Here is a 14,890-nt window from a genome sequence, read left to right on the forward strand (position 1 = left end):
GGCATGGGAGAATTCTGTTCTATATTTTAAAATATATTTAAAATCCCACCCCCAGATTAGTGAATGATAAAGACATTCCCCAATAAGGGGCGGGATTCTCCGGGAATCGGCGGGGCAGGCAGAAACCGCGCAGTGGAGTGGCAGGAACCACTCCGGCGTCGGGCCACCCCAAAGGTGCGGAGGATCAGGGGCTAGGCCGGCTCTGGAGTGATTTGCGCCCCGCCGGCCGGTATGGAAGGCCTTTGGCGCGGTGCCAGCCGGGGCCGAAGGGACCCCGCCGGCCAGCGCGGGTCCGCGAATGCGCGGGAGCGTCAGCGGCTGCTGACGTCATCCCCGCGTATGCGCGGGGGTGGGGGTTCACCTTCGCGCCAGCCATCGCGGAGGCTTACACGGCTGGCACGCAGGAATAGAGTGCCCCCACGGCATAGGCCTAACCGCGGATCCGTGGGCCCCGATCGTGGGCCAGGCCACCGTGGGGGCACCCCCTGGGGCCAGATCACCCTGCGCCCCTCGAGGACCCAGGAACCCACCCGTGCCGCCAGGTCCCGCCGGTAAGGGACCAATTCCAATTTATGCCGGCGGGACCTGCATAGAACGGGCGGACTTCGGCACATCGCGGTGCCGGAGAATCGCCGGGGGGGGTGATGGGGTGCCGACCGGTGCTGGAGAATTCGGCAGCCGGCGGGGGCGGGATTCACCCCGCCCCCCCCCCCCCCCCGGCGATTCTTGGAGAATCCCGCCAAGGTCTTTAGAAAGTAGAGCCTAGAAAAATTCCAGATCTGTGTTGAGTTAACTGCTCCTGGCCATGACAACAGTTGCTGCTCATTAAGCAACAAGAAAAGAAACATACAGCTCTTAATCCATCTTCAAATTAGCAGGGCATAGACTTGCTTTATAAAACAGATTTGGCTCTGGTTGGAACCCCTTCAAACTCTGGCTGAATATCTTCAAATAACTGCTTCAACCAAGTTGGTTCAGCCTCTTCTTTGTCTTCAGACAAAACTGCCCTGATTTAAAATATCATTACTCTTTTAAAAAAAACTATCCTACTCTCTCAAAGCTTCTCCAAACTAACTCCCTTTCTGAGCTCCATCCAGCAATGATCTCATCTCCTCAAGTTGAAAAATACATGGGGCGGTATTCTCTGATCCTGAGGCTGGTTTAGCACAGGGCTAAATCGGGGCTGGTTTAGCACAGGGCTAAATCGCTGGCTTTGAAAGCAGACCAAGGCAGGCCAGCAGCACGGTTCAATTCTCATACCAGCCTCCCTGAACAGGCCCCGGAATGTGGCGACTAGAGGCTTTTCACAGTAACTTCATTTGAAGCCTACTTGTGACTAAGTGATTTTCATTTCATAAGTGTTGGCGCCATCGTAAAGGCCGTTGCATTTTATGACGGCATCAACAGGCCCCTAGGAGCAGCGATCCTGCGCCGTACAGAGGGCCAGCGTGGCACTAGAGCGACTAACGCAGCTTCACCTGCTGTTACCGGCGTCGGAACCGACGCCGTGGGTCTGCGTATGTGCGCTACGACCAGCGTGAATTCGCGTATGTGCATGGCTTCCTTCTCTGCGCCAGCCCCGACGCAACATGGCGGAGAGCTACAGGGGCCCGTCGCGGAGGAACATAGGCCCCCCCCCACCAGGACAAGCTGCCCGCTGATCGGTATGCCCCGATCGCAGGCCAGGCCACGGTGGAGGCCCCCCTCTCCCCCAGGGTCGGACCTCCCCTCACCCCCATCAGGCTGCCCCCTGCAGGATGAACGCCGAGGTTCATCCTGGGTAGGACCACACGTGAACGGCGTCGGCGGGACTTGGCCTATCTCGGCGACCACTCGGTCCATCGCGCGCGGAGAATCGCCATGGGGGGGGGCCGCGTCACCAGAGAATCGGCGGACCAGCATCAGAGCGGCGTCGCGTGAATCGTGCCCCCTCCCGCCGATTCTCTGACCTGGCGCGGGGTCGGAGAATCCCGCCCATGATCTCTGTAGGCTGCAAAAGCACATTAACTCGCCACGGACCTCCCCAGTCAGTCCATATTCTTGTCAATTTCACCTGTTGTTTACTAGAATCAAACAAAATCCTTTTTTAAAAACATGTCCTTTGCAGCCAAACACACTATGCCCCCAGGCTTTTAACTCTTAAGTTTAACCCAATATTTAGAAGCCAATATTCCTAAAATCCTTCAATAGTCACAGGTGTTGGCAGTTATACTGTTCAGTTTCTTTGATATACCCCCTGTGAATTCGGCTGTCTACAGCTATCAAATTCCTTCTCTTTAGGGCAGCACGATAGTGCACTGGTTGGCACTGCTGCCTCACGGCGCCGAGTTCCCAGGTTCAATCCCGGCTCTGGATCACTGTCCGTGTGGAGTTTGCACATTCTCCCCGTGTTTGCGTGGGTTTTGCCCCCACAACCCAAAGATGTGCAGGGTAGGTGGGTTGGCCATGCTAAATTGCCCCTTAATTGGAAAAATGAATTGGGTACTCTAAATTAAAAAAAAAAAAAGAAATTCCTTCCCTTTAGAATTATCATTTGTATAGCCCCATTGATCTCTGGTACACCATGTTTCTGATGTGGTCATTCACAACTCAGTGTCTCTAGATGCCTGCTAATCTTGTAACTGGGCAAATCGCATCTCACTTATTCCTCTAGATGCTTGCTATCTTTTTATTTGTCTGCTATTTTGTTTTCAACTCAAGTTCACTGTTAATCTGAAGAATTTGGGAAATTAACAACAGTGGGCCGTATGGTCTATAACTACTCCTATTTCTTGTGTTCTTCTGTTTCCTGGCCTGAATTAAAATAACTTCCATTCTGTCACATATATTATCTATAGGAAGTCAGCACAATGCCAGTTGAATCATCACAGTCATTGTTTGTAGGACAGGTAAATATAAGAAATTGGCCTTGTGATCACAATTATCTGCTTTGGGCAGGAGTTCTATTGATTGTACTTCTTCAGATTCACCAACTGCTACAGAAAGAAACATTTGGTCACTCGCACAGGAAATTAGCTTGGGTGCGGAACAGTCAGTTTAAAACACATTGCCTTTTAATAGAACTGTCAGTGAAAATCCCTTAAGTCAAAACCTGAAGTCATAGCCACCATCACAGCTTCCGAAGTCAGATCGGCCTTCCTGAAAGTGAACCCTCGGAAGGCGACGGGCCCGGACGGGATCCCTCGTCGTGCACTCGGAGCCTGCGCGGAACAGCTGGCAGAGGTGTTCGCGGACATCTTTAACCTGTCCCTACTCCACTCTGAAGTCCTCACCTGCTCAAGCAGATCGCCATCATACCGGTGCCAAAGAAGAACCAGGCAACGTGCCTCAATGACTACCGTCTGGTGGCCCTGACTTCAGTCGTAATGAAGTGCTTCGTGAGGTTGATCATGAAGCGCATCACCTCCATACTCCCAGAACGCCTTGATCCACTGCAATTCGCATGCCGTCGCAACCAGTCCACAGCAGACGCCATTTCTCTGGCTCTACACTCATCCCTAGAGCAACTCGGCAACAAGGCCTCCTACATCAGACTCCTATTTATTGACTACAGCTCCGCCTTCAACACCATAATCCCAGCCCAGCTCATATCAAAGCTCCAAAACCTAGGACTTGGCTCCCCACTCTGCAACTGGATCCTCGATCGTCTGACCAACAGACCACAATCAGTAAGAATGAACAACAACACCTCCTCCACAATAGTCCTCAATACCGGAGCCCCGCAAGGCTGCGTACTTAGCCCCCTACTCTACTCCCTGTACACACACAACTGCAAAATTTGGTTCCTACTCCATCTACAGGTTTGCTGACGATACGGCCACAGTGGGCCGGATCTCGAATAACGACGAGTCAGAATGCAGGAGGGAGATTGAGAACCTAGTGGAGTGGTGTAGCGACAACAATCTCTCCCTCAATGCCAGCAAAACTAAAGAGCTGGTCATTGACATCAGGAAGCAAAGTACTGTACACACCCCTGTCAGCATCAACGGGGCCGAGGTGGAGATGGTAAGCAGTTTCAAGTTCCTAGAAGTGCACATCTCCAAAAATCTGTCCTGGTCCACCCATGTTGACGCTACCACCAAGAAAGCACAACAGCACTTTTACTTCCTCAGGAAACTAAGGAAATTCGGCATGTCCACATTAACCCTTACCAACCTTTACAGATGCACCATAGAAAGCATCCTATCGGGCTGCATCACTGCCTGGTATGGCAACTGCTCGGTCCAGGGCCGCAAGAAACTTCAGAGAGTCGTGAACACTGTCCAGTCCATCACACGAACCTGCCTCCCATCCATTGACACCATCTACACCTCCCGCTTCCTGGGGAAAGCGAGCAGCATAATCAAAGATCCCTCCCACCCGGCTTACTCACTCTTCCAACTTCTTCCATCTGCAGGAGATACAGAAGTCTGAGAACACGCACAAACAGACTCAAAAACAGCTTCTTACCCGATGTTACCAGACTCCTAAATGACCCTCTTATGGACTGACCTCATTAACACTATACCCTGTATGCTTCATCCGATGCCGGTGCTTATGTAGTTACATTGTATACCTTGTGTTGCCCTATTATGTATTTTCTTTTATTCCCTTTTCTTCTCATGTACTTAATGATCTGCTGAGCTGCTCACAGAAAAATACTTTACACTGTACCTCGGTACACGTGACAATAAACAAATCCAATCCAACCAATTATCATGTTAAATTTAGCCAGAGGATTCGCAAGTCAATGACCACTTGCGAGAAATCTGAGCGTTCTTGACCCTTACAGGAACCATACTGTAGGCCTATAAACTGTCTTCAGTGAAGACTGGAACCGTAGGAGATAAGTGAAGGGAGTCATGAGTAGTACCTTTGATTATATTACTTAAAAAGAAAAATGGAATTTTGTTTATCTGTTGGGAGTCTGTGATTTTTTTCCTGTTTTTAAAAAAATTTAGAGTACCCAATTTATTTTTTCCAATTCAGGGGCAATTTAGTGCGGCCAATCCACCTACTCTGCACATCTTTGGGTTGTGGGGGTGAAACCCATGCAAACATGGGGAGAAATGTGCAAACTCCACACGGACAGTGACCCAGAGCCAAAATTGAACCTGGGACCTCGACGCCGTGAGGCAGTAGTGCTAACCACTTGCGCCACCGTGCTGCCCTTTTTTTTTCTGTTTTAATATTGCTCAGTATGCGAACAAAAGTATTTCAATTTTTAATAAAGCACCTTCAATGATTCAAAAATCAAAAGACATAGTGACTTGCACGATCGCAGAATCCCAAAGCACTTTGCAGTCAATGCGATAGATTGAAATGTAACATAGACAATGCAACAGCTAATTTCCGCTCAACAAACTACCATGAACAGCAGTGTGATAATGATAAGATCATTTTTTTTAATGATGTTGGTTGAGGACCAAATATTAGCCAGGACCCCAAGGGATAATTCTCCTGCTCTTCTTAGAAAGAGTACCATGGGATCTTTTACAAACAGGTTCTAGAATCATAGATTCCCTACAGTGCAGAAGGAGGCCATTCAACCCATCGAACCTCCACCAATCTTCTGAAAGGGAACCCTACCTAACCTTTGGACATTAAGGGGCCATTTAGCAAGGCCAATCCACCCAACCTGCACATCTTTGGACTGTGGGAGGAAAAGCACTGGGAGGAAGCACACACAGTCATGGGGAGGAAATACATCACCCAAGGCCTGAATTAGACTCGGATCCTTGGCGCTGTGAGGCAGCAGTGCTAACCACAGTGCAATCATGCCACCCTCTCTCTTGGTTTAGAGTTTTGTGCTCAAGTCCCAAGGCAACACTTGAACCCACAACCTTCTGATTGAGGACAAGAATGTTACTAACTGAACTACTAAAAGTTGATTGAATGTCAATAAAGCACTTTTTGAAGTATAGTTATGATAATGCACAGAACAGTGAATGTTGAGTTGAGCACAGCAAAAGTACTGCAAACAAAACGCATGTCCCACAAACAGCAATGAGAAAACTTGCCAGATCTGTGTTTATGTTAGTTGAGGTATAAATGGTGCTTAGGGCACTTGGAGAACCCAACTCATTAAATGTGCCAAGGGATAATTTATGTCCAGCTGGGAGGGCACGTGGAGTTTAATGTCTTGTTCAAAAGATGACATGTCTGTCAGTTCAACAATTCCACTGTACAGCACTAAGTGACAGCTTCTGAAGTGGGATTCGAATTCACAACCTTCTGAATTGGAATACCACTAAGCCAAAGCTAATACTGTGGGGAAGGTAACTCAGAATTAAGTGTGTCTGACAATTATGGATGTACTGCCGTAACTGGCTAGAAGAGAGTGGTGCCATCTTATGTCTCTGCCAGTCTTCTATAGCATTTTCCCAGTTTAGCTGAATCCTTTCTTACGCGACTGGATTAATCAGCGGATTAGAAATGTTCTTTCACCAGGTTTAAAACTTGTAAGATTGCAGCAGCAACTTTTAGAAAAAATAAGGGGCGCAATTGAACTAAATGGGAACAAAGTCCCATAGTGAGCGCGCTTAGCCGTGTGTTTCCTGGCACGCTCAGTGCCGAAAAACACAACGCTATTGAATGGCACTCAGATTAGATAAGGGGCCTCAGCGGGGAATGCGCGGCCATAGCCGCACATAGCCCTGTTTTCTGCACTGAGGAGCTCTGCTCGCCGGAACTTCTCAGTGTAGTGAGAGATTGGCGACCTGACCTCTGGAGCCTCTGATGCGACCCCTGACACCCCTCGAAGCCCCAACTCACTATGATGGGTCCCCAGGCCCCCATGTCACCCCACCCAGCACCAATGCATGGCAGCCCTGGCCAGATCGCCACTGTGTGACAAATGCCAGTGTGGCACCTTGGCAGTGTCAACCTGGTACTCTAGCAGTGCCCCTTCCAGGTGGCAGTACCAGCTGGGCTCATTGGCAATGCCAGGCTGTCACCCAGGTGGCAGTTCCAAGATACCAGGCTGGCAGTGTCAGGGTGCCCGGCTGGCATCAGCAGTGCCAGGGTACCACCCTACCTACAGAGCATGCACCTGGGAGCCTCTAAGCCCCTGGGAGACCACCACGACTGCCGTTCCATCTGGTCTGTGGAGACCAGTACTGAACGGTGCTCACCCAAGATCTCTGAGGTGAAGGGGATAGTTCCCAACACCTCAGGAACCTCGGGAAACTGCATATTAGAGTGAGGCTTGCTGTCTCACTCTAATATGCAGATTTGCCAAAATGTGATCCCGCCCACAATGGGCGGAATTTACATCGCAATGTCTCGCGAAGCCGTGTTAGATCTCGCGAGGCATTGCGACTGGGTAAATCTCGGGACCTGGGGCTCCTGACTTCTATCGGTCACGTTGTGCCGTGGTGTGCTGCTTTACGGCTGCAGTGTGGCCATTCAATCGCTTCCAAGGTCCCTGCATTATCCCTAGATACATTGCTTGTGACTGGATCACGCACTCAACAATATGTGAATGGATCGCGTACTGTAAACCTGGGTCCTCGGTGCCGTAAGGCAGTAGTGCTTACCACTGTGCCGCCCCAATACGTGGCCTTATTAAATCTGAATTAATGGGCAAAATTAAAATCTCAATTAATGGGAACAATAAGCACGATGGCACAGTGGTTAGCACTGCTGCGTCACGGCGCCGAGGACCCGGGTCACGGACCGTATGAAGTTTACACATTCTCCTCGTGCCTGCATAGATCTTACCCCCACAACCCAAAAGGATGTGCAGGGTAGGTGAATTGGCCACGTTAAATTGCCCCTTAATTGGAAAAAAAGAATTGGATAATCTAAAGTAAAATAAATAAATAAATTAATTAATGGGATCAATGGAATTATTTTTTTGTGTGTGTAGTTGCTGAAGTTGATTTTTTTTTTTTTAATTTAGAGTACCCAATTCATTTTTTCCAATTAAGGGGCAATTTAGCGTGTTCACTGTCTGTGTGGCCCCCATGTCTGCGTGGATCTCACCCCCATAACCCAAAAAAGATGTGCAAGGTAGGTGAATTGGCCACCTTTATTGAGGGAAAGAAAAGGAACACGGAGGCACAGTGGGTTAGCACTGCAGCCTCAAGGCACCGAGGTCCCAGGTTCGATCCCAACTCTGGGTCACTGTCCGTGTGGAGTTTGTACATTCTCCCCGTGTTTGTGTGGGTTTCGCCCCCACAACCCAAAAATGTGCAAGCTAGGTGTATTGGCCACGCTAAATTGCCCCTTAATTGGGGAAAAAAATGAATTGGGTACTCTAAATTTAAAAACAAAATTGGGGAAAAAAGAATTGGATACACAAAATTTATTAAATAAAAGATATAGGACTTATCATGACCACTGCACATCTCCGAGTGCTTTATAGCCAATGACATATTTTTGAAGTGTAGCCACTGTTGTAATGTATGTTTACACAGGCCAAATGTTTGAGTACTTGTTTATATAATCTACATCTGTATTTTGCTTTAAGTTACTACTTTCATTTGATTTTAAAAATAAATGAGGTAGCCATCTCCAGGGCATGTGGAACTTTTGATTTGCATGACTGTCCTGGACATGAAGGCTCTCTTTGCTCTTAGGCATTCCCTCAGAAACGAGGGTGACTTGCTTCCTCTTCAGTTCAATGGAATCTGAGATGACTAGTCCAATGCGCGATCTGCAGAATCTACTGCAAGTGGTGGCATTTGAAGGATTACGGTTTGTGTGCTTTCTCGAATTACCCTTTGCATGTTCCCGAGATAGTCTCCCACGGTTTTCGATGCCTTCCCGGATGGACTTTCTCTATTTTGGTCGGTCACAAGCCAGGGACTCCCACGAGGCGGCCTGGATGTTTGACTGCTTCAGGGATTCTTGAGGACATCCCTAAACTTTTTTGTTGTCATCTTGAGAGTTTCTTGCCATGATCGGGTTCCAAGTTGAGCAGTTGCTTCAGGAGTCTGTTGTCTGGCATATGAACTACATGTCAACAATGCTGCCTCTGAAGATGTGGATTAATATAAATAAGGTATTAAAGTGCTATTCAAGACACTTGTGGGAACTGTGTGAAATTTATTGTGATTAATTATTGATATTTATGTTTGATGAACAGGGTAAGTTTTATTATTGCCCTGTATAATAGTTTGGACTGTATACCAGGATTTGCTATGTTTAATGCATATGGATTAATCTGGTTTGTAGGTACTCACTGCATTTCCCCTGGAGATACAAAGGTTTAGCTGAAATTATGAAGATTTATTGTGACTCGATCAGAATGGCAAAGCTTTGTTTAATGGTGTACACTGGTGTTTACAGAGTTTCCTACGAGTTGTAATCTGATCTCACTGACAAGTCAGCACACATCCTAGGGAAAGTTGACTGAGTGTAAACTGGACAGTCCGGTTCCAACAGATCTGAATTGGCTCTCATGTTCGAGGCAGCAGAAGTAGAAAAATGTTTCCTGCAATGGCCCGCGTTGCCCTTGAACAAAAGAGAAGAGAGAGGTAAAATGGCTACTTAATTAGAACAAATGTCTCTGAGGCCTCCATAATTGGTAGGTAATAGTGATTAATTTCTCAGGCATCGTGATAGATTGCCTAATTTAACTATTTACTTTAGGTAGATGCCAACACTTTAAGAAAGTTCATTTTCCAATTGACTTTATTGTACCTTATTGTACAATGTTTTTAAAAAAATTATGGATTGTAGTTGGTGAACCATAATGGTGTTTATTAATGGCCATATCTTTTTGCCCTTTCAGAAGATGGATTTGAAAACTAACACAAATTCAAAGGTTGCTTTAAAAAAAAATTAAGATTAAACTCTTCTTGTTGCTGTACCAAAGTAGCGATTTGATAATCTTTGCCAATATAACAAGACCCACTAAAGTCTTTTTGAACATTTTGAATTCCTTATAATAAATCTATCGGGATTTAATGTGTGTATCAGAATACAGAGTTATCAATATTTGCATAGGGGAGGTGGTGGTGTATCACAGAATCACAGAATTGACAGTGCTGTAGGGGGCCATACAGCTCATCGAGTGCGCACCGGCCCTTGGAAAGAGCACCTTACCCAAGCCCACACCTCTATCCTCCCCGCAACCCAGCAACCTCACCCAACCTTTTTGAACACTAAGGGCAATACAGCATGGCCAATCCACCTCACCTGCACATCTTTGGAATGTGGGAGAAAACCGAAGCACCCGGAGGAAACCCACGCAGACATGGGGTGAACGTGCAGACGCCGCACAGACCGTGACCCAAGCCCGGAATCGAACCTGGGACCCTGGAGCTGTGAAGCAACTGTGCTAACCACCATGCTACAATTGTAATTTTTATTGGACTGGTGAGCCAGAGGCACAGGGGACCTGAGTTTAAATCCCGCCACGGGAGGTGGTGGAAATTGATCCAATAAATATCTGGAATTCTAAGTGACCATAAAACCATTGTAGATTGTTGTACAAAAACACCAGCTGGTTCCATAATGGGGAGGAAATTGGCAGTATTCACCTGGTCTGGCCTACATGTGAGTCCAGAGCCTAGCACGCCACTCAGTTGTATCAAACGACCCGGCATTGACCTAGGCACTTGAAACGACAACGGCAAACCCTGCCCTGTCAACTCTGCAAAGTCCTCCTTACTACCATCTTGTGCCAAAATTGGATGACGTCGGGCAGCACGGTGGTGCAGTGGGTTAGCCCTGCTGCCTCACGGTGCCGAGATCCCAGGTTCAATCCTGGCTCTGGGTCACTGTCTGTGTGGAGTTTGCACATTCTCCCCGTGTTTGTGTGGGTTTCGCCCCCACAACCCAAAGATGTGCCGGGTAAATGGATTGGCCTCGATAAAATTGCCCGTTAATTGGGAAAAATGAATTGAGTACTCTTTTTTTTAAAAAAATTTTAATGAAAAAAAAAATTGGATAATGTCCCAGACACCATTATCCCACCGGCAGGGCAAACGGAGATGGCGCTACAGTGGGGAGGAGTTCCTGGGAGTACTCAACTTCAACTCCAGACCCCATGAACACTGATGGTTTCAGGTCAAACATGAAACCCCCTGCTGGTTGGCGTCATACCTGGCACAAAAGAAGATGGTTGTGGTGGTTGGAGGTCAGTCATCTCAGTCCTGGGATCCACTGCAGGAGCTCCTCAGGATAGTGTTCTAGGCCCAACCATCTTCAGCTGCTTCATAAATGACCTTCCAACATAACGTCAGATGTGGGGAAATTCAGTGATGATTACACAACATAATAAGAATAATCGCTTATTATCACAAGTAGGCTTCAATGAAGTTACTGTGAAAAGCCCTTAGTTGCCACATTCCGGCGCCTGTTCGGGGAGGCCAGTACAGGAATTGAACCAGCGCTGCTGGTCGTGTTCTGCATTACAAGCCAGCTGTTTAGTCCACTGTGCTAAACCAGCCCCTGGTTCATTCAGCATCATTTGCAACTCATCAGATATAAAGCAGTCCACTTGCAAATGCAGCAAGTCCTGGACAATATCCAGGCTTGGGCTGACGAGCTGCAAGTAACATTTCGCGCCACACAAATACCGGCAATGACCATCCCAGGAAATCAACCATCGCCCTTGACATACATTGGCATTACCAACACTGAATCCCCCACTATCAACATCCTGGGGATCACAATTGATCAGAAACTGAACTGGACTAGCCTTATTAATACTGCAGCTACAAGAGCAGATCAGAGGCTAGGAATCCTGCGGCGAGTAACCAACCTCCTGATTCCCCCAAACTGCCCACCATCTACAAGGCACAAGTCAGGAGTGTAATGGAATACTCTCCACTTGCCTGGATGAGTGCAGCTCCAACAGCACTCAAGAAGCTCGACACCATCTAGGACAAAGCATCCCGTTTGATTGCCACCCCTGCCACAAACATTCACTTCCACCACCCACCAACGCACAGTGGCAGCCGTGTGTACTATCTACAAGATGCATTGCAGGAACTCACCAAGGCAGCACCTTCCAAACCTAAGATCATGCCATCTAGGAGGAAAAGGGCAGCAGGTTCATGGAAGTTCCCCTCCAAGTCAGGATGGTGACCATTCTGATTTGGAAATATATCACCATTCCTTCACTGTTACTGAGTCAAAATCCTGAACCCTCCCCAACAGTACAGTGGCTGCACCTACACCACATGGACTGCAGTGGTTCAAGAAGGCAATTCACCACCACCTTCTCGAGGGCAACTAGGGGTGGGCAGCAAAGACTGGCTGACACCAGCGAAGCCCACATCCTGTAAATAATGGGAAAAAACATTACAATGAATTGCAGTTAAACTGTGAATTATGATACAGACAGATAGTTAAGCATTGGGTGGAATTCTCCCATTTCACCCGTGGAAGGTTTGGTGGCAGGCAGAAGCATAGAATCTAGTGAGAACTAAAAAAAAAGGAAATCCACCGGCATAAAATCACATTGCAATTCTACCAATGGCGGCTTGGCCTTGCCTTCCCTTCTTGGTGGCTGGTGGCGTGATTGTCATTTGCTCATTAAAACGGCTACCCGCTGGTATCCCATCAGGCCTTCCAATCTTGCTTCGTACCAGTGGGAAATGATGTTGGTCTGAAACCCAAGAGTGAGGTGCACAATGCAGTCCTCCGTTCGCCAGAGACCTTGAGGTGAGAGCAGCAAAGCCTTTTGGCCATAGTGCTGCTCTGCTCCTGATGCGCTGTCCACCAATCTGCTGGGGTAGATCAGTTTCCTTCCTCAATCTCTATATTGTTCTGGTCTGCATGGACAGCATCGTGCTGTTGGACCCATGTCACTTACTAGTAACTAGTATTGCACCTGAGGTTGGGAAAGACAGGGGTCATCTCTGTTACCACACCCCAGCATCTATCTGGACGTCACTGCGCTGCGGGACCCGTACAGCCACAAGTCTGAAGTTCAACTGGGGGTGGGATGTGAAGCGAGGGTCGTGTTGGGCAGGCAAGGGGACAATGTGAAAAGAGGGCTGTGAGGGGTGGGGTAAGGGCGAAGCCTCACGATGGCAGGCAGAGGGGCAAGGGGGTGGATGAAGAAAATGAGCAATGGGAGGCAGAGGGAAACCCGAGGGGAGGGAAGCTACGTGAAACACTGACCACAAGGGGGTTCTAAGGGCTAGCATATGTATTACTGAACGCAGGTGGTGGCCTGATTGTGTGGCACATTAGGGATGGTTCGCCTGAACACTATACAGGTTGGGGCTGCAGCGATTTGTGAAGGTCACTTGTCCTCTTTGGAATCTGTAACTATGAGCTGGATTCTTCGGCCGTTTCTGCCGCAAGATCGCCACAGATGGGACGGAGACCATGTAAGTCTCCGTTGACCTTGGGCGGGAATTTCCTGTTGCCAGGTGGGCACGGCCGAAGAATCCCGCCCTATGACAAGACTCCTGTTTAAGTTCAGGGGCAGGCAGGCAGGAGTCAGCGAGTACAGCCATTCCTGCTGCGAAATGGAAAGGAGTGACAGATGACGGCAAATCCAGGAGCTATGTGGACCTCAGCCTAAAGTTAGAGATAGGAGACATTGCAGAAGAGCAGTGGCCATGCAGGAGGTGCAGTCATTGGAAGCATGGTATTCCAGCTGCAGGGAAGGACAAAGGCTGGTTGCTTCAAAGAAAAAATATACAGCTTGGTGTGTAGGGCTGTCCTGCAGTTGACGTTCTGTGGTGGGATCTGCACTGGGCTGGAGAGGTTATGGCGATGGTCTGCAGCATGTAGATAGGGGAAACATTAAGTGCTGGGGAGGATGTGAAGCCCTCATGAGTGGTGCGGGGGGGGGGGAGGAGTGTGGTGAAGGCGGGTATGCAACTCCTGTAAGTGACTGTGCACTCGGCCTCCAGATAATATAATAATATTTATTGTCACAAGTAGGCTTACATTAACACTGCAATGAAGTTACTGTGAAAAGCCCCGAGTCGCCACATTCCAGCGCCTGTTTGTGTACACAGAGGGAGATTTCAGAATGTCCAAATTACGTAACAGCACGTCTTTTGGGACAAGATGGGGTTGGTACAGGTCCACTTGAGGCATGGGCACCTCACACGTGACTGGTTTGGGGTTGGTGGGGGGGGGGGGTGCGTTACTGTCCGCCACCTCAACACCAGGAACCAATATTAGCAAGTAAATCGGAGCCACACGGACAGTGAGGGAGGGAGGGTTGAACTCTGCCCTGTAGTAAAGTTGCAACACCTCCATCCCGGGCAAAATGCCATCTTCCAAAATCAAAAGTAAGTCTGTTTCTGTCTGGGACGATTGTGATGACGTATTGGAGGACTGTTAAGTTGGCCTCTGGGGCCCCTTCCTGGAATGCATACTCACTTGGTGAGCTAGCTGGCCGTGGTCTGCTGGAATCTGCAAAATACAAAAGGACATTTTCAGTGGATAAGCTGAAGCTAATTCTGATTCTGTTGCACTTACTGTGAATTGCAGGATTGGGTGAAGTGATGGATCTGAGATCCATACCAGGTTATTGCAGGCAGCCAAGCTCTACGTCACCACACGACCGATCCCGGCCCTCACCCATGAGCTCTGTAGCAGCCTCCTTAAACTTGGTGAGGGCGAGTATTGCTGCCATCCCTCTCCCGGTCTGGGCTCGTTCTCGCTTGTTGTGTGCAAGTTTGGCCTGTAGGGGGACAAAGGAAAGTGATGTGATTAGAGGGGATGGGGCAGAGGTTGGGTGAAATGCATGCCCCCTGTGTGTGTGGTGGGCCATCCCTAGAAGGGACAGAAATAGGAGTTCAAACAACAAGACAGATGGGATGGTGGTGTTGTGAAAGGCTTGTTGAGAGAGTGATTGTTGATATGTGTCTCCCCTGGCTGAATGTGAGAGATCCATGAAGAGAGTAGCTGGTTGAGTCCATGATGCCATGCTGAGAGTTTTATAGTTGAGTGAGCTGAGAGAGGACTTACCCTGGTGGAGTGGATG

General features: G+C 48.4%; 1 protein-coding gene and 1 long non-coding RNA gene across 12 annotated transcripts in view; one reads left to right on the plus strand and one right to left on the minus strand.

The window, feature by feature from the left end:
• Positions 1-14,890, plus strand: part of LOC140420974 (ETS-related transcription factor Elf-1-like) — a 371,469-nt gene that overhangs the window by 236,678 nt on the left and 119,901 nt on the right. Inside the window, exon 1 of one of the 7 annotated variants that reach the window (XM_072505194.1) lies at positions 9,443-9,461. The exons of the other annotated variants lie outside the window; for them this stretch is intronic. The gene's annotated coding sequence lies outside the window, so the exon portion shown is untranslated. Of the gene's footprint in view, positions 1-9,442; positions 9,462-14,890 lie in introns of those variants that run through there. 7 annotated transcript variants of the gene reach the window in all.
• Positions 9,230-14,890, minus strand: part of LOC140420975 (uncharacterized) — a 55,372-nt gene continuing 49,711 nt past the window's right edge. For 4 of the 5 annotated variants that reach the window (XR_011946645.1, XR_011946644.1, XR_011946646.1 and 1 more), the window contains exons 2-5: positions 14,428-14,587; positions 14,284-14,316; positions 11,035-11,156; positions 9,230-9,438 (exon numbers count right to left, since the gene is read on the minus strand). This is a non-coding gene — a long non-coding RNA (uncharacterized lncRNA). Of the gene's footprint in view, positions 9,439-11,034; positions 11,157-14,283; positions 14,317-14,382; positions 14,588-14,890 lie in introns of all 5 variants that reach the window. The other variant, XR_011946648.1, reaches the window with a different exon arrangement.

The sequence above is a fragment of the Scyliorhinus torazame genome, chromosome 5, assembly GCF_047496885.1.
Source record: "Scyliorhinus torazame isolate Kashiwa2021f chromosome 5, sScyTor2.1, whole genome shotgun sequence".
Taxonomy (NCBI): domain Eukaryota; kingdom Metazoa; phylum Chordata; class Chondrichthyes; order Carcharhiniformes; family Scyliorhinidae; genus Scyliorhinus; species Scyliorhinus torazame.